General features: G+C 42.7%; 1 protein-coding gene across 6 annotated transcripts in view; it reads left to right on the top strand.

The window, feature by feature from the left end:
- Positions 1-23,724, top strand: part of CRACDL (CRACD like) — a 58,471-nt gene continuing 34,747 nt past the window's right edge. For 2 of the 6 annotated variants that reach the window (XR_014510439.1, XM_083437714.1), the window contains exon 1: positions 10-1,370. The gene's annotated coding sequence lies outside the window, so the exon portion shown is untranslated. Of the gene's footprint in view, positions 1,604-14,041; positions 14,269-17,997; positions 18,114-23,724 lie in introns of those variants that run through there. The other 4 variants (XM_083437718.1, XM_083437715.1, XM_083437716.1 and 1 more) reach the window with 4 other exon arrangements.

Below are 23,724 nucleotides of genomic sequence, written 5' to 3'. Positions count from 1 at the left end.
GCCATCTGCAGGAGTAGACCTGCTGAAATTAGTAAAGAACTTAAATCCATTTATTATAATTGATATACCCTGAGTATGACTAACACTGAATATCAAAGAATTTTCATTTTAGGATGTTTGGCAGTTAAACAGGACTTCTCTTAACACTTTTCCAAGACTTTTGTTTGTGTGGAACATTCAGCTTGTTTTCCTTTGCCTGAAACAGAATTCCCACATCCGGCTGCTTTGATCAGCGTCGTCACCAGGTAAATAAAGCTCTTACTGCACACGGAAATGGAATGTTCCTTCTTTCAGAACTGTTCTACGATTCCACACTCAACTTTAATCTTCCTTGGACACTGCTCTCTCTGCAGCTCAGCGGCAGAGCCCATACTTTGCGTGCAGAAAGTCCCAGCTCAAAATCCCGGCTGGCTGAGTTAGAAATACTCGGGAGTAGAAGGGCGGACCTCTGCCGTTTTATAAGTATTTTCTTCTTTCAAAAGACAGTAACCGTCGCTTGCTCTCGCAGCGAAAAGCGTGACTGCAAAGTAGCAAGTTGATGGGCAAGAACAATTTCTTATGCCAGGACAAACATGGTAGCTTCTGAGGTGGCAAGTCGTTGTCTTCCCATTTATTTTCAAATCGATCGATTTTATTCATGTTTAGGTCAGCAGAACTATACAACCAAGAACCTCGCAACATTGGTGGTCATCACAACCTCCTACAAGAATAAAAGTTATGCAACTCTGGTTAATGGAAGATAAACCTCCCATGTCTTACTTTTGACCTGAAAACTACCCACACGCAGCTCAGGTAAAACACCTGTTCGCTGGCTGGGTTCATATTCCAAAAACCATTGTATTCGGTGGCGAAGGTGGGAATTCCTTTCAATTGAATTCGAAGAACCTGACAAACGGAGGTTGCCACCCGAGGACATGGGAGCAAACTTAACGGGACTTGCTTCCGAGTAGACCGTGAAGCCAAGTGACCGACTACACTCTCCCGCCAAACGAGAGGCGCGGCGGGCAGCTGGAGCCCAGTCCCAGCTTTCCCCGCGCTTTATCCGCTTTCTTGAGGCTTTTCCTGCCATGGGCGGCAACGCAGGGAGGAGGAGCGGCGAGGCCAGGTTGCGTTGCCTTGCAGGGTCGGTCCCAGGGCAGGCGGGGCTGCTTAAAGCGAGCCTCGGGCACGCTCGCTCCCTTCCCGGCTCTAGCCAGAGCCAATGAGCCGCTCCTCGAGCGCCTGGCTCGCCTCGCTGGCAGCGCCGCCCGGGGCAACACACTCCGCCTCCTCAAGGTGCCTGGGAGGCTCCCTTCCCGCCTCCAGTTGCAGCCGGTTCGCCTGCTGACTGGAGAGACCCCGCGTTGCTGGCGTGCCTGTGAAGCAGCAAGGTGGGTGGGTGTAGGCGACCCTGGAGGGCCGGGTAGCGTTGCAGTTCAGGGAGTTAGTTGCTAAGGGCGAGTTTCCGCGGAGTTGCAAGCAGCGCACCTGCCTGGCGCGCGGTTCACCTTTCAGCGCCGCCATAGGCGAGCAGGCCAGGAGTTTTTAAACCTCCTCGGCTTCCTCTTCCGCGCGGCCCAGTCCTCTCCGCGTTTAGTTCAGTCAGTAAGGACTTAACTTTCAGGTAAGTGCTGGGACCTGCTTTCCTGCAACCCGCGCTATTCTTAGCTGTGAATGGCCTTTGGGATAACAGCCCTGTGAGAGCACTATAGGATGCTTCCTCATCCTCTTGCCAGAAATTGAAACGGGTTTTTCGTTTGTATGCTTGAGAGCCCTTAGCCTGGGTTAGTCATCCTGGAACTACCTTCTTGTGTTCACTGTCTGAGTGGCTAAATAAATAATAATAATAATTTTTATTATATGTACCTTGCCCATCTGACTGGGTTGCCCCAACCACTCTTGGTAGCTTCCAACATATATAAAAACTTAATAATATGCTATATTACATATTTAAAGGTTTCCCTATACAGTTGGAAGGGGCAATTCTCCTTTTCATTTCCAGCAAAAGATATGCAGGTCAGAGTTTCCCTTTTCTCCTTTTCATTGTGTAGATGGAACCAAACACCAGTCGTGGAAGATCGTATCTCTCTGGGCTAGTTAAATGGTTTTCGTTTTCATATAGTAATAATCAGGGATTATTAGAACTTTAGTAGAAGGTTGTGAAGAAACATCCATGGAAGGATGTTTTAACACCACGTTTTACTACTTCTGATCCATGTTGATTGTCAGTTAATCAGTGGTAACTAATCTGCATAAAATTTACAATCCAATTCCTGCCTGCTCAAAGTCCCGCTGAATTCAGTAGGGATTACTTTGAGGTAAATGTGTATAGGATTGCAGCCTAAGTGATAGTAAATACACATTCTGACTGTAACTGTTATTACGGATTAATCCCAAATAGAAGAGGAGGTGCCACCCTCATCCTTATTGATGGAGCTGATCCACTTTTGCATGTAGCACAAAAAAGATGAAAAACCTTTACACCTTGACCCTAAGCAAGTCCTGCTATATGTATGCTATCATGAAAAGCTCCTCCATGTATTCATAAGAATGAAGTTTTTAACTAGAAGTCATTTGCTGTTTGGTCAAAAGCTATGACTTCATTGACCATTTTTAACTGTCAGACCTGCTTGGAATTATTATGACACAGGACTGGTAACCCAGTTCCGTACCCATTTTGGAAGTAAGGTTCATTGAGGTACTATACTGAGAATTACAGATATACATCTTCGTAAAGTGTTAGAAGGTTGTACAGCAATCTTTATTAAACTACATTTTATTTACATAGCTATGACAGTACAGTACTTATAGAGAATATATATATTAAGTATGTATGCAGTAGAATCTTCATTATTTCAGTCTTAATGTCCAAATTAAATTTGTATACCACTGATTCATGATCAGCATCATTGCATTGCAGCTATTTAGTAACAACTTTATGAAATCAATGGGATTTAAGGCTGCAATCCTAGCCCCGCTTAATCTGGGAGTAGGCCTCACTGAACTCAGTAGGGCCTACTTCTGGGGACCGTGCTGTTTATGTGTTTTAAAGTTTGCAACTCTAATAGCAGTTCCATTTCTGTTAATCTCTCACTGAGTACAGTGGTGCCCCGCAAGACGAATGCCTCGCAAGACGGAAAACCCGCTAGACGAAAGGGTTTTCCATTTTGGAGGTGCTTCGCAGGACGAATTTCTCTATGGGCTTGCTTCACAAGACGAAAATGTCTTGCGATTCCTGGGTTTTTTTTTCCGCTCCCCACCCCCCTTTTCTAAGGCACTAAGCTGCTAATAGCCTTTTAGCAGCTAATCCGCTAATCCCTTAAGCCTTTAATAGCCGCTAATAGCCGCTAAACCGCTAATAGCGCTAATCCGCTAATGGTCTTGCTTCGCAAGACGAAAAAACCGCTAGACGAAGAGACTCACGGAACGGATTCTTTTCGTCTTGCGAGGCACCACTGTATTTTGGAAGCTGTCTTCTTTTCCCTTTCAATGTGTGAGGTTTTGGTGTAGGTGGATGCTCACGTTCTTTAAACAAGTCAACATTCTGTTATCATTTCGGTTTACATTTTTCATCACAGTATTTCATTCCTTGAACTCTTGTTCCCTAAACTCTTGTACCAGAACAAAACATCAAAATATTTTAAGCTGATAGTATAGAGCACCCAAGATACCGACAAAGCTTCAGATTTCAGTTGCTCTAGTTTCCATGCAGGTTAACTTATCTGAATGGGCAGAGGCAGCACATGCAAAGAAATGCTTATGTAGACCTGATTCCTCCGCAGAATAAAATGGGGTCAATCCATTTGTTTATTGCACTGTGTTATTTACATAACACACGTGTGGCTAAATGTATGTGCAGTGAATACGGTCAACTCCCGATTTGTGCAGGAGTTGAGTTTTGAGTCATCGTCCATCCCCTTTTCCGGCCATGTCTAGGTTGCCATGATGTGCGCGGTCACACGTCAGTTGGATGCGTGTAAATCGGTCATTTCCCGTGCATGCCAAATTCATATAAGAAGCAGACCTTAGAGTTCATTTGATACATTTAATATATAACTGGACAGCTTTATTTGGTATGTTATGCATGGGCATAGCCAGGATTTTTTTTTAGATGGGGCATGCTTTATGTTAGGAGGGGCAGAACTGAGTTATCTGTGACACAATTGGTCAGTTAAGTATTTTTATTTACTTACTTGATTGAGAGTGGGCAGTTGCCCCCGCCCCCCTAGCTATGCCCATGATGTTATGGATTATCAAATTTGCACTGTATTCAAGCATTCATTAAATCAGGAGTGGGGAATCTGTGACCTCCAGCTGTTGTTGGACTCCAACTCCCATCAGTGCCAGCCAACATAGTCAGTAGGTGGGAAGGATGGGAGCTATAGTCCAGCAAGAACTCGAGGTTCACAGGTTCCACATCCCCACATTATGCTTAAGCAAGATGTGCATAAGACTAAGTTGTACAAAAGTGTTAAAATGTTTTGGATTTGATTTGTTTTAACTTCTTGAGGCCTGAATGTAATATACATTCGAAAGCTAAATCTCCATATACAGAATTCTCCTCCTAAGGTTCAGCACTTCTTAGCAAGTGGTGTCTTTGCTTATGAGTTGCAGTGCAAAGTTGTGTGTTATGTTTTCTGTTGCATAGATTGTGAACAAAGTAATCCACAGATGTTCTGAGGAAATATAATGATGCAATTCAATTGCCCTATCCAAATATTTATCTCACAACTCATTGGGTTGCAGATTGTTTCCACTTATAACCACCTGAAATCTCCAACTTGTTTTGCATTTATGCAAATTCTCGAGTAGAACTCTCAATCAGCAGTTTTCACAGGGCAAAGATTAGGAGAAAAAACAGGACATTCTTATATTTGTTTGCCTTCTAGCTGTGTAATCATTGAAGAAAAGACGGCATGGTAGGCTTATCATGGGAGGGGGGAAAGTACTTTTATCCTGATCTGGCACAGAAACAGGAATGTTGCTTCCTTGTTTTGCTGGCAGATTAGTTTTTTACAGTGTCTTGTTTTAAACACAAACTATCAGCACAATTCAAAGTGCTGGTGCTGACCTTTAAAGCCCTAAACGGCCTCAGTCCAGTATACCTGAAGGAATGTCTCCACCCCCATCGTTCTGCGGTCCAATGCTGAGGGCTTTCTGGCGGTTCCCTCGCTGCAAGAAGCCAAGTAACAGGGAACCAGGCAGAGGGCCTTCTCGGTAGTGGCACCTGCCCTATGTCAAAGAGAAAAACAACTACAAGGCTTTTAGAAGAGATCTGAAGGCAGCCCTGTTTAGTGAAGCTTTTAATGTTTAATAGACTATTGTATTTTAATATTCTGTTAAAAGCCGCCCAGAGTGGCTGGGGAAAACCAGCCAGATGGGCGGGGTATAAATAATAAATTATTATTATTATTATTATTAGTTGTTGTTTTCTTTGTAAAGAGAAATATTTTTCAAATGAATTGATCTTTCTCAGAGGCTCTTCAGGTCAAGTAGCTTATCTCCTTACTGTAATTTCTAATTTTTCCCTTTTGGTTTATACTGATTGTTTACACCTGGGCTTCTTTGTATGTTTATATATATTTGTTAGTTTCTTGATAACAATATTCAATGAGCAAATATAATAGCTTAACAACAATTTTCAATACAAACACACACCGAGGTAACACAATTGCAGCTCCGAACATATCTGCTGACATAAAGGCATAAGTAATTTCATAAGGCTAAAACATACATCCAGCTGACAGAGATTAAAATCCTTTTAGTACTAAATTAATTGCAACATTAAAATGATACAATCCTAAAATACTGGGTGAACCCCCCTTAGTTCTGGGGGTTGGACTAGATGACCCTTGGGGTCCCTTCCAACTCTACAGTTCTGTGATTCTATTAAAAAAAGGACTATCTGTAGGTGCTAGGCAGACTTCTTGTGGTAAAGGGGGACATTCTGTACCTGAATTGTCTTGATGCTGCAAGATAATTCAGAGACGGATTCACTTAGTACTTTGGAATACAGGACCGATTAAGAGAATAATGAACCTCCAATTATTAGATATTTCTTGAATAGCATAATTAGGGAATGCAACCTCATGCTGAGGTGGTTCTTTGAATCAGAGAGGGAATGACTGGGAATTGACCGCTCTGTGTTTTCTTCTGGCATGTTTTGTGCTCATCTGATAAATGCACTATCCTGAACTTTTAGAAATGGGACATTATGTTAGAAGTCCCCAACATGGCATTTTTGTACTCCCGTGCATACAACCAGCTTAAAGGCCAAACCACACATTACTTTTTAAAAACTAAATAACCAAAATAACCCTTTTAGATAGCATAATAGAAATGTGTTCTCAATTGCTGTGCATGTCCCAGCAGCTAGGTTTTCTCTTTAGCAGTTGTGGAAACAGCTGTTGGAAAGGGATCACGCCTCCACTTTTGCGTTTACTGCAGGGAAACCCATCTATTTAAATGTTTATATGCCATTAATAACAAGCACTGTACATTTCTTTTGCCATTTAAATTTAAGTACTTTTTGTACAGTACAGTACTTGACTTTAAAATGATGTAAATGGCTCTTAGGTATTCAGTACCGAACAATTAACCAAAGGCACTTAATTACAAGGCACCTGTATAATTGTTCATCATCTCAGTGAAACCACTGGTAGTAAACTCATGCTGGTACCCTCAGCCTTATTTTAAAAATAACAGTATTCCGGAATACATACTGGGGAGTGGAGGTTAATTTAGAACTGGACATGCCTGTTTAAGGTCACAAAATGAAAATGCCTTAAGCAATCATTGGTGCTTTACACCTTCCTAATTTCAGAGAGGATGCCAGTCCTTTGGGCATGCTGAGGATGTATCAGGGACACGATAGCTAGCTTTCCTTAGAAAATGGCTTATGCACTGAGTATTATTTTCCTTCTTGGGAGGGCCAGGGTTTGAGAGTAAGAAAACCCAACTGATTCAGTTCCTAGTGTTTGATCTATTATTATCCTAGTTTGAAAATTGCACAACTGAACACTTCAAATAATTCATGTTTCAGAGCAATAATGTTAGGCTGGATGACTTAATGTCAGTTGATTTTTCATATCAGGTAAATTTTATTATTAGTACCGTATTTTTTGCTCTATAGGATGCACTGGACCATAGGACACACCTTGTTTTAGAGGGGGAGAACAAAAAAAAAAATTCTCCCCCTCTCTGCTCAGCACCCCTTCAGCGAAGCGGCGGGAGAAACGGAGCCCCTTCCATTTCTCCTCCCACTTGGCTGAAGGGGCGCTGCGCAGCTCTCCCTCTCTGCTGAAGCCAGGAGAGTCTTGCTTTCCTGGCTTCAGCAAAAGGAACCTGAAGCCTGCGGAGCGCAGCGGGAACTCGTGCTGTGCTCCGGAGGCTTCAGCGAAAGCAACGCGAAGCCTCCGGAGCGCGGAAGGAGCGCTCCCTCTGCGCTTCGGAGGCTTCGCGTTGCTATCACTGAAGCCAAGGAGCCTGCATTCACTCCATAGGACGCACACACATTTCCCCTTAATTTTTAGAGGGGGAAAAGTGCGTCCTATAGAACGAAAAATATGGTATTTTATTATTTATACCCCGCCCATCTGGCTGGGTTGCCCCAGCCACTCTGGGTGGCTTCCAACACATATAGAAACATAAGAAAACATCAGTCATTATTTTCCCCCCGATAACAGGGCTAGCTTCAGGTGTCTTCTGAAAGTTGTGTAGCTCTTTATCTCCTTGACATCTGATGGGAGGGCGTTCCACAGGTAGGGCACCACTACTGAGAAGGCCCTCTGCCTGGTTCCTTGTAACTTCACTTTTCACAGCAAGGGAACCACCAGAAGGCCATTTGAGCTGGACCTCAGTGTCTGGACTGAACGATGGGGATGGAGATGCTCCTTCAGGTACTCCTAAGGCCAGTGCAACGGGGGGGTGTGGGGTGGAATGGTAATTTGAATAGTAGTTAAGTGACACTGCAAATACGAAACATTCCTTGATAACTTACTGTAGTTTCAGCCGTTTTTATCTTTTTAAAAAATCTAGATCTGCTCCTGTTCACACATTAGCAATAATAAAATAAAACAGCTCAGATGTGCTCCAGTTCTCCTAAAATGTCACCTCACAGCAAACTTCTCTAAAGGGAAAGTGACTGTCCAGACAAGTTGAGACTTTGCCTAGCAGCCTCTTGCCATACTGGAGTTCAAAATTACGTAGTGTCAAAACCAAGGAGAGGCTGCTTCATGGTGGGGCAGGGGAACTTAGTGTGCTGTGTCATAGGGAACATTTGCTTTTATTTGTTATACACATTAAAGCACCTAATGTTTTCTGTGTTCTGTACAGATACTAAAAGATAAGGCTATCTGTAACCTGCAATAGGAAAGGAATGGTGGAGGGGGCAGGTTCACCTTCAGTGGCTGATGGAAGGGGCCAGGCTGAGCTCCCATTTGCCATGACGCTCTTCCTGGTATGCAGTAATTAAGTGGATGCTCCCAGTGGCTCTTGTTCTCTCTGCAAGTGACAGAGGCCCCAGTGTGCCTCCCTTCAGCGAGGTAACTGGCAGTTGGAGCAGAGTGCATGTTGCCTACCTTTGACTAAGACAGGTTATATGGCCAACTTTTCATAGAATTGTAGAGTTGGAAAGGACCCAAGGGTCATCTAGTCCAACCCTCTGCAGTGCAGGAATCTCAGCTGAAACATCCATGACAGATGGCCATCCAGCTCTGCTTAAAAACCTCCAATGAAGGAGAGTCCACAACCTTTCAATAGACATGACTGATCATACAAATCTGTAGCACTCTCATGATGTAGTTTTTGGCTTATGGGTTCAGTATCGAAGCAAGATTGATATCTCAGTTAGGTCTTACAGAATTGCCCATTGAATACTGCAGAACTGGGTTCCCTCAAGGGACTCATTTACTTAAGGGGCAAAGTCATTCCATGCATGTCCTTTGTTTAAAGCTTATGTGTTACCCTTAACTGGAGACATTTCAGAACGACCTAAAAAAATTAAAAAACACATAACCTTCTTTTCTCCTTGTGTGGAGGAACAAGACGTACATAAGTTAATAGCTTACTTACCACTTACTTGCCTTTGGATTGCAAACACTTCCAATGAGATTTCCTTCTGTTTCATTGTAAGTAGGAGATTAAAAGGTTCAAATAATCACCCTGATAGCTCTATGCTTTTTTGCCACTTCAAATAAACTAATATAACAATGCACTGTAAACCTACATGATCAGCTTACTAAGCTTGAAAATTTGTGAAGCTGTTTTAACTGTTTATAAATGAGTTGTCCTCCTTTTTTCAGGGGAGAGTAAGTTTGAATAAATAAATATTCTTTATTTATTTAAAGTGTTTTAAGTTTTTTCTAATGCTGTGCCCTTACAAAGTGATATGCAGAGGAGTGAGAGACAAGGTACAATTAGTCACAGCAGAACAGATGTGCAGATTAATGTGAGACATTGCTGTGATGACACAAACTATTTATGGCATGACAGAGATGTTGTGACCACAATCCAGATAAACTGGAATTCTTTCATAATAAATCAGCTTAGATGCCTCAACATCACGGGGAAATAGGTAACATGCTTGTGTTCAGGGGTAGCCTATTGAAGTATCTTGTCCTTGGAGCTGAGTAACCAATCTATACATTATGCGGAATAAGGTGACAGGATTCTGGGCAATGCCAATGAAGACTGCAGGTGGAGGACTCAGTAAAACCCTACATCTGTTGCTCCTCCACTTAAGATATGGCATCTGTACATACTAAGTTACTGAATCTCTGAGAAATGTTCAGCTTCTTTCTAATGTACCAGATTTCATGCAAGGACAGTCAGAAGTATGTTTCTCACCCTTTTACAGTCCAGAATGCTACCATCTCATCCTGCATAATGCATAGAGAAGCTGTTGGACCCCTGTTGCCACTATTGTTTATCCTAGTATTAGAAATGTTAACTAGAAAAATACAAAAAATAATAACGATGGAACAACAGGAATTAAGGTTGGGCAGAGAGAGTACAAAGTGGAAACCTTTGCGGATGACGTTGACGTTGGAAAATCCAATGGAAAGCGTCCCAAGGACCAGGGCCATCTTTAGCAGATGCGGCGCCGGGGTGCAAATATCCACCCAGCGCCCCCAAATTACGACGGATGGGGGGGGGGCGAAGCTGTGCACTGCCAGCCATGGGGAGGGGCGCAACTCTCCCCCATGCCGCTGCGGGAGAGCAATCCCCGTAGAGGCTTGGGAGGGAAGCTGCGTGCCCGCCAGCCATATGGCAGGTGTGCAGGGAAAGGGGAAGTCGCTGGGAGAGCTGCACAGCTCCCTCACTCGCTGGGGCACCCCGGGAGGCCGTCGCCCTGGCGCAACACACCACTAAGCCCAATGGTAAAGACGGCTCTGCCAAGGACAATACAAACTATAACAAAAATTGGCAACTTAGCAGCATTCTATATAAATAAGAAAAAAACAAAAATGATAGCTAAAAATCTAGACTCACAGGCAAAAGAAAGACTTGAGAATATTATGGGAATTAAAATGGAAAACAATTAAATATTTGGGGATATGGATATCAGCTAAGAACTTAAACATTTTCTGGGATAACTATGTTAAAATCTGGAACAAAATAAAAAAAGATGTAGGAAAATGGACTAGAATGAACCTTTCTTTGTTAGGAAGAAAACCTTTCTTTTGTTAGGCAGTCAAAATGAATGTTTTGCCCAATATGATCTTTTTATTTCAAACACTGCCAGTGATAAATAGCCCAAACAGTGGAAGAAAAACTTGACAAACTTGATTTGGCAGGGTGGGGGGAGAATTCCAAATTAAGTTTAAAATCTGACAGATGTAAGAGGGGGCTTTGCGCTTCTGAAGACTTTCGGGCTCAGGAGTGAAAGAAGTGAACTTATTCACAGGAATGCATACTGACCAGGTGAGCAGCTGTATCCCTCAATAAATTATATACTAAGTGCCCCCCCCCTTAATCTTTCCCCTGAAGTGCCTTCAGAATTATCATAGAAGCACAAGGCTTCAGGTCATATGCATAGCCCTTTAAGCCATGAATGCTATCTGCTTATTGGTGAAGTGTGGGTCAGTTTTCACATGCAAAATTGTTTCTCTTGTATAGCTCACGATTGGAGAAAGTTTGTCTGCTACACTTGAGCATGCAAGGATTTAGTCTAATTGAGCCCTATATCTGAACAGAGATTTTGGGTGCAAATATATGAGACCTGAAGAAATCTATCATGTAAAAAAACAGCCACATGGATGAGAATTAGACCAGGGCTCGTTTGTTTTTATCTTTTTGTCTCAGTGAAAATGCATTACAGTATTATGTAATTTTGTTTATGAACTATTGGTATGGAATTCAGAAGATAGTTTAGACATTTTTCAGGGCCATGTCATAGAAGAGTGGGTGTAGTAGTGGAAAAACATTGGAAAAATAATTTGTCGCTGCAGATTTATTTGCATCCATGAGACTGATTTGAACTCTATACTAGGATTTCTTCCAATACCATATTATTTTTGAACTCTACTTTCATTATGGCTTTTTGTATATGATTATTTTATATTGTGTCTTTTTTTTAATTCTTGTAAGTCACTTTTGTTCCTTTTAGATTAAAAACCTGGGATATAAATCATAACAAACTGTCCCAGGTGCGGCTTCTAAATTTATGTTTTTGTGGAAAGTATGTTAGAAAGGATGGGTATAATTATTTTCTCCATAACACTTAGTAATTGAGTTATCAAGAAACCCTATTTCTGTCTCACTATCTCCATGAATAATTCAATACGTTGCACTATTTGCATTGGATAAATTACAGTTACTCTGTCTGTAAAAACACACACATGATTATCTGCTTTTATGAGGAACCCTTTTCTCATTTTAGTGAGAAGAAGTATATTCTATTAAATTTCAGTTTAAGATCTTCCCTATTATAGCACTAGAATGATGGAATCTTTTAATCAGGCAGCTTGTCTATGGCAGCTTTTCAGTGCTATTCTTGTGGCAATTGAGAGGCTATTCTTTATTTCCAAGTCTGAATAACAATGGGCTAGAACGAAAATGGCAGTGTTGCTTGGTTACATTTCATCGCTTGGGAATCAATGCTCCACATGGCTGGATCCAAACTCCAAGGAGATTTCTCAATAATTTATTAGTGATATGTGAGTGAGTAATGTCATATCTTAATTACTGTAGAAGTATCTTTCCAATTCACTGTGCCAATAAAAGGGTGGGTCCCCCCCCCCCCCGTAAAAGTGTCTGTTTTGGTTCAATGTCACTTTGTCACTTGCCTTACATTTTACTTGTTCACACATTGGAGCTCCAAGTTTTAATGATACTTTTCTTCGGTTGAGGATTCAGGGCTGACATGTGCTATGTAATATATTACTTTAGCACTTGTTGAAAGAATGTAATTCACATCGGACTCCAACGCTAAGGTTTTCTGCTCAGCTATCTGAACTTCTGAGGCCGTAGAAAGAACTAGGATTACAGTGGTACCTCAGGTTAAGTACTTAATTTGTTCCAGAAGTCCATTTTTAACCTGAAACTATTCTTAACCTGAAGCACTGCTTTAGCTAATGGGGCCTCCTGCTGCCGCCGCGCCACTGGAGCACAATTTCTGTTCTCATCCTGAAGAAAAATTCTTAACCCGAGGTACTATTTCTGGGTTAGCGGAGTCTGTAACCTGAAGCGTATGTAACCCGAGGTACCACTGTATAATGTTGTGTCAAGACATTATTCTCATGTGCAAGCAAAAACATCAGAATTGATGAAAAAAAGAAGTCATTTTAGCAGTGTGTGTGTGTGTGTGTGTGTGTGTGTGTGTGAAGCACTGTAATGATGGACTGTATAGTCTCTGTATCATTTCAAGGAATTTCTTGTGTTCTTTCTTCACTTGAATTCCATAGATTCCAGGAGATGCATTTGTTTCTAAGCAAGTGAGTTTGACGGTCTAGTTGCAATGCTCTTATTTTTAAATCTGTTCAATTAAAAGTTAATTGAGCAAGTTCAGAGTTAATAAGTGCACTCTGATACTACATCCAAACCAGGGATCGTGGTTTGTTTTGCTCCAAACACACCAAAATGATAACCCAAGGTTCTTGACTTTCTGAACATGATTTATTTCCCTAAAAGCAGGTGGCTGGTGTGTTTGGCAAATTTCAGACATTACAGTAAACTGTAGTTAATGGTTTGCTATACATGAGCCAATGTGTTTAGGATGGGGGTCAGCAGGTACAAATCCCTGTGTAAAATCTGCCCCCCATTGCCAATACAGAAACAAGAGAAGGGCAGAGAGGGAGAGACATTTCTACATTTCTGCAGCCGTGAGCAGAGGATCCAGGTGCTGGCAGCAAACTGCTATACAGTGCATGGGTGTCGTCGCTACGTACAGTGCATGCGTGCAACGCCAAACATGTGCTGTACTTAGTGGTTTGCTGCTGGTGCCGGGATCCTCTGCTCGTGGCTATAACCACGAACAGAGAATCTTCCAAAGGCGGCTGCGGTGGCGTGATGGCTGCTTGCGCTGCCATGAGCCCCCGCGGGGTGACTTCTTGTCACCCCCGCAGGCATGGAACCCGAGGCGTGCCGCCCCCCATGCCTCCCTGTTGCGACGTCACTGGGTACTAACAGGTAACTTTGGGTAGTGGGAGCTGTGGGCTTTTTCACAGATTAGCCTTCCATCAAAATCAGTTGCTGATGACAGATTTAGGGAAAAGGCACAGGAAAACAATAAAACTGTTAAAAAAATAAGTGCAAAAATTTAATCCTAGTGGAATTTCCCCCTAATTTAGTTCTTTTTCAAATTGACAAAACAAATCCCTGCGTGATACCTGTTGTTTTTTCTTTGCACAAAGCCTGTTATTAAGTTTGTAATTTCGTTTTGAGGCGCCCACGTTATTTTTCAGGATATGTGCAAGGGTTTATATATCCTTTATTTCCAAGGAACTGGGAAGACTGTACAAGCTTCCTGGGCAACATCCTCTACTCTAAGAATTCAGGTCAGGAACTCCCTCCCTGTTTCCTAGCAACTCATAGTGGTGCTTTCTCCTTTGACTGTGAAATCATTCAGAGGCAGAAACCAGGATCATTTGCAGGGCCCAAGGCAATATTGTGCATACACTTGAGACAGCACAGTAGCATAGCATGACGTCTGACTTTCTGAAAAGGCTGTGCCTCTTAGCTGTGCCTCTTAACTTGAATGGACTCAACATTACGGTACTTTGGAAGCCTTTCCTGTGAACTTGAAAGTACTAGCCTTTTGCTTTTATTCCTCCTCAGTTGATTGGCAAGGTGAGGGATTTGTCTCTAAATGCTTGTAGCCCTTCATGTCTTACTGAATCTGGCAAAACAAAATACTTATGCAGGTAAGCAGTTGGAGAGAAAGTGCTGCTATTGACTTAACTTGTAGGATAACTTTGTAATGTGTTAATGGATTTCTTGTTTACGCAGGCAAATAACACTGAGCTGTGCAAACATTATTCTCTTGTATTTAGTTCCATCAGGTGGTCCGTTGCTTGTTGCATCCATAGTGCAGAAAACAACCTTCATTTTGGTTATAGGATATGTTTAGTGAAAAATAGCTAGCGTTCAGTGCTAAGCAGCTTTCATTCCCTCCACAGGAAGTGTTACATTGGGGGTTACAACAGTATATTTGGTGTTTTGCAATTCTGTAATTATTTGGTCCAGTGATTGACATGAATTTCTGTTCTTTTAAGAATACTTTGAATTAACTGCTTTTCAGCTTCATCCAGCTTGTTTACTTTATGATTAATGGAATACAGACTGTTCTTATGTTTGTTCCTTTTTTTTAGTTTACAAGTATTTAATAATTGCCAAAAATGTATTAAATACAGCCTTAAAACTTTTGTTGTTGATATCCAAAATGAATGCTCATCTAGATGATTAGTCCTATGACACCCTCAAACTACTTTAGCCTTTGCAGGGTGGTTTCATAAGGGAAAGTAGTGCGGTAGACAGCCCACTGGTAGTAGAATGACATTTCTGCGAGTTTTTAGCTTTGCCAAGTTAGAAGAGCGTTCCTCACTACGGGGAAAATTGCAAGTTTGGGGACTTATCTGCTAGAGAGAATGAGTATGTTGTGAGCACAGAATATGAGAAAGAAAAGGGAAAAGTTTTCTTTAAACTGCTGTATGATCATACGTATACTTTTTGGTGCTAAGGTGGAAAGGGGTCAACCTCTGAAAGGGTACACACCCACCCACCCCAGAGTGGATTAGGTTGGCTTTTGTACTGCATGTCAAGGTCAAGGGTGCCCACGACACCTTCTCTCTGCTTGTGTGGACTGCTGTTACGGAGCTGACATCAGCCTGTTTGTTTAACCCCTCATTAATATGTTTTGACCTAGTCCTTTCATCTATGCATATTTTTATTGTTAAGTTGTTCAAAGAAATTTCATAAGAAGCGAGTCATAGTGAGAATGAAATAAATTAAATGATTCTAACTCTGCTCTTCAGCCAAAAAGACTTGTAGAACACTTATTGGGGGGGGGCCTCAAGTCCATGGTCCGAATTCGGCTTGCCAAGCCGTTTTGGACAAACCATGGCCACTTTCCCCCACGTGGAAGATTAACAGTGAGCACTCGCTGCACAGCAATGGGAAAAGGTGCTGCATTTTAAAAGCACAACCTTTTGATGCAAATAATAATCGGAAGCACAGATTCTTCCTTTGAGTTACCAATTTGAATTCAAGCTGGAGATGCAAAAGATCTCACTCTGCAGGGGCTTGCTTGCAAGCACTGCTCGGTGGTTTTAGCAAGCCCTGCTGAGATACCTTGCACCTTGGAGTTCCTTAGTGCAAGTGATCCTTGCTCAAACCAAAGCGAGACTTCTACAAGCCAGGTGATTGATAGGCAGTATCATGCTGCTGCTGCTGTAGTAGTAGTAGTAGTTCTCTTTGGAAGAGGACCTAGAGTCCAGGCTCTCTGACTGTGGGGATCCCTCTCCTCAGCAAGACAAGAACTGTGAGGCAGAGATGAGAGTACCTAAAGAGCGCCAGCTCATGAAGTTGTATGACAGGGCAATGACTAAACACTGCAGTAAGGGATGCAGGTGGTGCTGTGGTCTAAACCACTGAGCCTCTTGGGCTTGCCAGTCACAAGGTCAGCAGTTCGAATCTGCATGACGGTGTGAGCTCCCGTGGCTTTGTCCCAGCTCCTGCCAACCTAGCAGTTTGAAAGCATACCAGTGCGAGTATATAAATAGATACTGCTGTGGCAGGAAGGTAAATGGTGTTTCTGTGTGCTCTGGCTTCCGTCATGGTGTCCCATTGCTCCAGAAGCGGTTTAGTCATGCTGGCCACATGACCCAGAAAGCTGTCCGTGGACAAACACCAGCTCCCTCGGCCTGAAGGCGAGATGAGTGTCGCAACCCCATAGTCGCCTTTGACTGGACTTAACCATCCAGGGGTGCTTTACCTTTTTACCTTTAAATACCGCAGTGCCTGTCTGAGAGCCAGGCTCTCCTCAGTAACGGACTGCTTGTGAGGCGGGTTGCTTTTCATGAGTAGACTTGAGCCTTGCTATCCCAGATGACTGGCAGCTGTGCACATGGTGGGGCTCAAAGAAGATCTTGTATAAAAGTTACCAGTTTCTGCTGAAGAGTTGCTGGATCAATACCTGTTCATCAGCTTCGGCAGCCACCTTGATCTTCATACTGAATTTCCTGACCCTGAATTGTGTCTTGACCTGACTTACCCGTATTTTTTGCTCTATAAGACTCACTTTTTCCCTCCTAAAAAGTAAGGGGAAATGCGTGTGCGTCTTATGGAGCGAATGCAGGCTGCACAGCTATCCCAGAAGCTAGAACAGCAAGAGGGATCGCTGCTTTCACTGCACAGCTGTTCTGGCTTCTGAGATTCAGAATATTTTTTTTCTTGTTTTCCTCCTCCAAAAACTAGGTGCGTCTTGTGGTCTGATGCATCTTATAGAGCAAAAAATACGGTACCTCTTACTGCTGTGGGCCCTGACCTTGGACCCGGGGTATCGCTTTCTGCTTTGAACCTCGGCTGTGGATTGTGACCTAACCTTTTGCACCTAGCTACAGCCTGTGGAAAACACCCACAACCTGGTGCCACTGGGGGTTCTGGAAAGAGGGCAGGTGGGGTGGCCCCGCCCACTTGTTGAAGTGGTGCACAGGGACTGGGGAATTGCAAGAGCCACCCTGCTAAGCAGATCCTATCCCTACCCCTGGTTTACAGCAATCAATGAGGTTGTCCCTGTCTTCAGGATTAGCATCTTTGCCATCAGGGTTACAGCCTAACAGAAATGGCACAAAAGGAAAAAAGGATTAGGAGGGAGGATGAAAGAAAGAAAAAGCAAACTCGGGGATTTCTTCTTAATTACAACGTTCTTATAAGTGTTCTTTTTAGAAGGGAGTGGCAAAGCAAGATCCCTGCAGCTTCTCCTCCTTTGGCTGATAGATGGGCCAGGTTGCTCTCTCCCTTGCCGTAATGTTCTTTCTCAGAGTCGTTATTTTATGTGCAGCATCTTTTGCTCAGGTTCCTTGAGGAGAAGGAATGACTGTTCAACTAGCTTAAGACCATTATATAGCTATGCACCCTGTCTTCTGTGCAATATCAGGATTTAGATTTCCCCCCTTTTATTATTGTTGGTTTGTAGACTTCCCCAAGTGTGCTGTTAACTTCATCTGATTATGTCAAAGGCTCCTGTGATTCCAAATTACCGCCACAGGATGAAATTGTGTTTCATCTCTGTATGATCTTCACATTGGCACTGCATCATTCCAATTGACCTCCATGTCAAGTGCCACTAGTTTGGTCAATCACTTTGAGCAGAGATGCAGCAGGATAGCCTCTGTTCAGCGGAGACCACGTCCAGGGTCACTGCATGAGCCACTGTTGTGGGTTTGCTGCTTTCCAAGAATCTAAGAAGCTGTATTATACCATTGGTTGATCTAGCTCAGTTTATTTGCATTGACGGGCAGTAAGTCTCTAGGGTTTCAGATTGGTTTCTTTCTCAGCCCTAACCTGGAGGTACCTGGAACCTTCTGTATGCAAGCAGGCATCCCATCACTGAGCTTTACAGCTTTCTCCCACGAATCGGCATGTTCCCCCTGATCAGTGACTCATCTGGAAACTGCAGATTGGTTTCACTCAAGGTGGGTAATTCTGACTTCTACACCCTCTGAAATTACCCAGCTGTGTAAGAATGAAGCATACTTCCAATTTTTAATTCAGATAAAAAAATAATACATGCTGTCAAACATTTGTACAGTACTTCAGTAAAACAGGGAACATTGTGTTTAAATAGTGCGTGAGAGTCTCTGGCAATGTGATCTGTTTTAGGTCTGATGATCTGCTTATGCCTCTGGCAGTCTGCTACACACATAAGATGACTATTGTGTCAGCTCCTGCTATATGCAGTGATATATGCTCACCATAAACACCTCCCTTGTTCTCTTTTAATGGCAATGGTGTCCACCTGAGAGATGTCAGAACTGAACTCCTGCTGGAAAAAAAATCCCTGGCTATATATGTGTATATTCTTCAGAAGTGGAAATGGCGACATAATGTTCAAAGAAGTTAAAAAATGAGTAATGATGGACCATCGAAGAAGTTAAAAGTGGGTAGTAATGCATGCCGATAACAAAAAAGAGTTTAAAAAATACTTTGTAGGACCATACAGTACTGCCATTTTAAAAACTGCCTTTAGATTTGGCTTGACTGTTAACGACTGATACTAATTCATCGGCAGGGAAGACCAGTTCAGAATGCAGGTCACACCTACCTGCCAGGTGGAGGCTGAGACCTGTATTCTATCTGAGAGATTGAGAGCATCTTGTGTGTCAAGAGAAAGAAAGAAAAACCTGGTAGTTTTGAATTTCGGAAGAGGAGAAAGGAGCCTTTGAACTTGCTGGAAAAGGTTGATGAGACTTTCTGGCTGCCCCCATTTTGCTTATACGGTACAACCTGTACTCTTGGAAATAAAAAAAGGTTTGTTACAAAGGGCACCATAAATGCACCTAACTCTTTTCACAAGAGGACTGAACTTTAAAATGCATCCTTTGTTGTTACCTGCCATTCTGCTTCCTGCTGATCTCTCCTTCGGCTGCCTGTATATTTAGAATTTCGCTGTACTGTTGGATTGTTTATTTCCCCCCTTGGTGCTTGTTTCCTACACTGGTATGGTTGGCTAACTTTCATGAATATGAGAAAATGCTATTGGGTGTAGTCCTGTAAATCTTACGAGGTATGCCTAAATCCCATTCATATCCATATGTGTTTAAGTCCCGGTGGTTTCAATGGGACTTAGGTGTTTCTTAAGTTTTCTCTGAATTGCACTACTCTTTGTTCTCTTTAAATATAGGGTGAATAGGGAAAGGAAACGGCTTCAAACATAACATACAGGTGCAATGAAGGAAATACCGTACTTCCATGAAAAATGGGGTATGGTGCCCTTTTAAAAAGCATTCATAAAAGGAACACCTGTTGGTTTTTAGGATAATTACATAGAACTCCTTCTAAACTGAAATATTTATACCAACAATAACTGAGCTAGATTTAAAAATATCAGAGAGCTTTTTTGTCTCTAAAATACATTCTTTTTTCATATTCAATTCCTGAGTTTAAAAAATATGTATACAGTAAGCCTGCAACTTACACGAGGGTTACATTCCAGGGATTGCGCCTAAAGCCAAAGTCACATATACTCAAAATACATTGGGTTCAATGGTGGATGGGATTGCCAAAATGTTTTTTTCCTGGATGCCCATCCCCTTTCTGCCCCCCCTTTTGTTTTCAATTATTTTGCCAAGCACGTAAATCTGAATGCACACAAGTTAAGTGTGCATAAGTTGCAGACTTACTGTATAGACTGAATTAGAGTGAATATGTTAGTTTAAAACAGTCACTGATAATGTTATTATCACAGTCTCTGTACTTTCTGCATTCCATTTTTCTCTGGCCTCATTTCATAACACTTCATGCATCTGATGAAGTAGACTCTAGTCTGTAGAGGCATATGCAGAAATAAATTTGTTGGTCTTTAAGGTGCCACAAGTCTAGTTTAATTTTCAAACTTGCTATCACTTGTTTACCTTGAATATAAGTGGTTTTGGTTTCTTTTGAAGGATGGGAAAAGGTTTAGGGGTTTTTTGTGTGTGTGTGTCCTAGAATATGGTCTACAAGCTGTATTCAGGGGCTAAAGCAGTCAAGAGTTGTTTCTGAGAGGGAATGAAGCAGGTGGAAGAAGTGATGCAACACAGAAACGTTTGATGCATCTTTTCGCATAGAGTTACAGGTTAATAAGCTCTGGGTTGTTCTGCTTTGCATTAGATCCTTGGGGAGTTGGTGAGATGAGGGAATGTGTTTACCACATAGTGGTTATTGTTAAAGTTAGTGGACTGTGCTGCCTGGGGAGATTTCAGTGGGCTTGGATCTTACTACCTGTGTTTCCACTTCCTAGATTGTGAGTGTCTGTGTGTCTATAGTATTGGGGCACAGACGCTTGTTAGGCTTTAGGAAAAAAACCCCACACGCTGGGGACAGTGTGCTCTCTCTCTAAGTTCCATTTCAGACTGTTGCTCTGTGCTGTTGCACACTTGATTTCTTACTCCTTTCCTGTTGCAACCTATTGCTAGGATGACTAAGGAGGAGGTTCAGCACTAGAGCTGCATACATTTCTTCCTTCTGCCAGAGCATTCCACGTGACTGTGGGGTCAAACTTTCTGCAGAGGGGGCAAGCAAAGTTGTGGCAGTCAAGATGCTGAGGTGAGAAATGGATTCATAGCAGAATATTGATGAACTGCAACGCTTCAGATATTCTGCTATTCCATGCTACGCTAATGCATGTCTTTCCACCAAGCCCCAAATACCCTGCAAGTAGAACATAGTAATTTGCTACTTTTCCTGTAAAATTGTGGAAGTAGTTGTTCAGTGTTTGTGAGGCAGAAATCTCAGGGTAATAGTGTATTCTCTGTTCTTTCTTCCTTGATTATCTTATTTTAAGATCTAATTAATGTAACCATTAACACCTTTAAAATCTTTTTAAAAATGAAAAAATGTTCAAGGTCATGATATGTAATACCTACCTTGCCATGCAAGGGAGACTTCAGTGCCTTCTGCTGTAGAGTTATCCCTAGCCTGTAACTTTGTAGTGTACGGAAACATGGGAAAAGAAAATAATTTGAAATATTGACGTAAGTGCTCTCTAAATACAATGACTTAGATCCAGACCAGCTGTTATGCAAACAGAAAGGTTCGTTCCTTTCTCGGAAGCAATTTGGATGTAGTGAAGACTCCTGCAATAGGCAGTAGGTGGTGGGGAGGATAATTTCCACTGATTTTCCCTTCATTCTACAGCCTTCACTGGTGCCAACTCGGGGGGGGGGGGCATGGTTGCTTCGGCACCCACAATAATATATGTGTGGGTGCCACCGCCCCAAGTCAATGGACAAAAGGGAATCTATTCCCCACTGTCCCCATTTCTTCATATGAGGGAGGAGGAGCCGCCATGTCTACCTCTGCCGGCTTCTCCTCTTCCTCCTCCTCCTGGTCCTTACATTGTGAGCACCCACAGTCGTTGGCATGAGATGGCATCTATGACAGCCTCCGTTGCCACCCCCTACAGTTTTCCAGAGTTCTCCCCTATCTCTGGAGTCAATTTCTAAGGTCTGCAAGGGAAGAATAGGTGAAAACACAAGTGTCCAGTTTGTGGAGTTCTGCTCCATGCAACTCTGTGTCCAACCCATTCTTTGTGGGAAATCCCTACCGAGGGGAGGTTTTGTAGAAGGTAGGGGACTTATTTTAGATTAAACATTGTGTAGGATTGCATTATGAAAGTGTGGGGTAGAGGGGACCAAGAGAATGGTTGGAGGAAACCAGATACCATAGCATTGCTGCGGCCAAACGGGATGGAATTTGTCAACAAAAGCTTTAAAGAACAACTTGGGCAAGTGAGCTGAGAAGGTCCTGGTTGGATCTTACCTATACCCCTCCCCTGCTCCTTAGTAAAACCTGCCCTGCCTGTGCAAATTAGATCAATTTAGTCACTGTCAAGATGTTGAGCTAGATGGAACATTATTCTGACTCTCATTGCAATTATTTGTTCCAAGAGATGTTTACCAAATCATAAGACGTCCATTCTGTATCTTTGGTTCTCCTTTGTTTCTGTTATTTATAACTGTGTCCTTTATAAGCCCCTGTGGAGCTGCTAGTAAGACAGACATAGGTTTCTGATATGCAGGAACTGCTGAGTCAGGCTCGACTGTGCCCCTCTAGGAAGCAAAGCTCTCTTGCAGGGCCACACTGACTTAAGGTGCTCACATGTAGCCTTTGAAATGCACAGGGCTCGTTTCTTCACGGTGCACTTCTGTTTATAGCCAATAGCAGTTGTACACACCTTCACTCAATGACATCATCTAAAGCACCAGCTGTTGTCTGTGTGGGAATGTTGAGCCACGAGAACGGGAGATGGCAAAAGAGAACCAAAGAGGAAGATGGCTGCATGGCTAGCCCTTTTATAGGGTCTGCTAGGGTCACACCCATCTACCTGGTCACACATGGGGAGAGGCTCCAGAACAGGTACGATAGGAAGCCCCCCCCCCCTGTCTGGAGCAACATTCCCCTGCGTGTCCACTCTAGGCAACAGGAAATGTTGTATTTGACTGCTTCAGTGATGATACATCCCACAGTCTGCACACACAGGTGGGCATGCTTTCGAACTAGTACGCAGCTGTGCTCTCTATTCACCTCCCCTCAATTGGTGTTTCCACAGTCTTTCAAAAGAGTGTGATTGTAAAATTGTGTGTCAACATACTGTAAACAGAGAATCTATATTTCGGTATACAGAAGCAGCTAAGTTACCGCACTGCTTCCTCTTTTGCCTATTTCATTCATAGGCAAGTTAAGCCTGGTTAGGGGGAGTGGAACACACCTACAACATGAGTTGGTCTGCCCCAATAGGTGGTGGTGACCTGACAGTGTGTTGTTATCTGTGTACACATGTGCTTGAGAAGCACATTCTTGGCACACAGCAGATTATAACCGTTCCAGCAGAATGCCCTTTCGACTGACAAATAGCGTGTGACAGCGATGGGAGTGGCATTGTGTGCACAGCAACCTGAAAATGTGCCTGCATCCCGCACTTGAATGCACATGATCGTGCAGTGTATACACACCCATAGATTGTAAGCCTGTGGGCAGGGACTGTTAAAAAAAACCCAACTTCGTAAGCTGCTCTGGGATCCTTTTTGACTATGGAAACAGAAACAAAGGTGGAAGACTAATTGGTGCTCTCCGCTTGCCCCTCAGAAAAGTTGGTGGGATCTTTCCAGGTATGTTTAGGAGATACTTCTGATATGGTAATGCACATCTTCTTGAGCATTTGTAAGAATTAATTTTGAGGACCAACCCAATGGTTAATGCTAACTAGGGTTTCCATCTTAACCCATCTTTCAAATAAGAATTTGAACTGGGTTTGCAAACCAAGGCTATGAGGAAACCTAACTACCAATTGCCTTGGTTAATAGTGATAGAGATGTAAACCTTCATTGGAATTTAGGGCTATGGATGAAGGGAGGAGTGGCAATTAATGCGCAAGGGGGAAGGGGCTGGGGGAAGGTGAACTTGAAGATCCAGAGCCCACTCTTGATAAACTTAACCCTGGTTAAGAGAATGAGGAGTTAGTATTAACTCTGCACTGTTCTTTGTTACAGGCCTTGAAAGCCAGGTCAATTGCACAATTGCTGTTACTCACCTTGAGTCTTTTAT

This window comes from Podarcis tiliguerta (assembly GCF_965153285.1).
Source record: "Podarcis tiliguerta genome assembly, chromosome: 4".
NCBI classification, from domain to species: Eukaryota; Metazoa; Chordata; class Lepidosauria; order Squamata; family Lacertidae; genus Podarcis; species Podarcis tiliguerta.
Note: the sequence above shows the minus strand (reverse complement) of the source record. Positions and strands in the feature narration are given on the sequence as shown.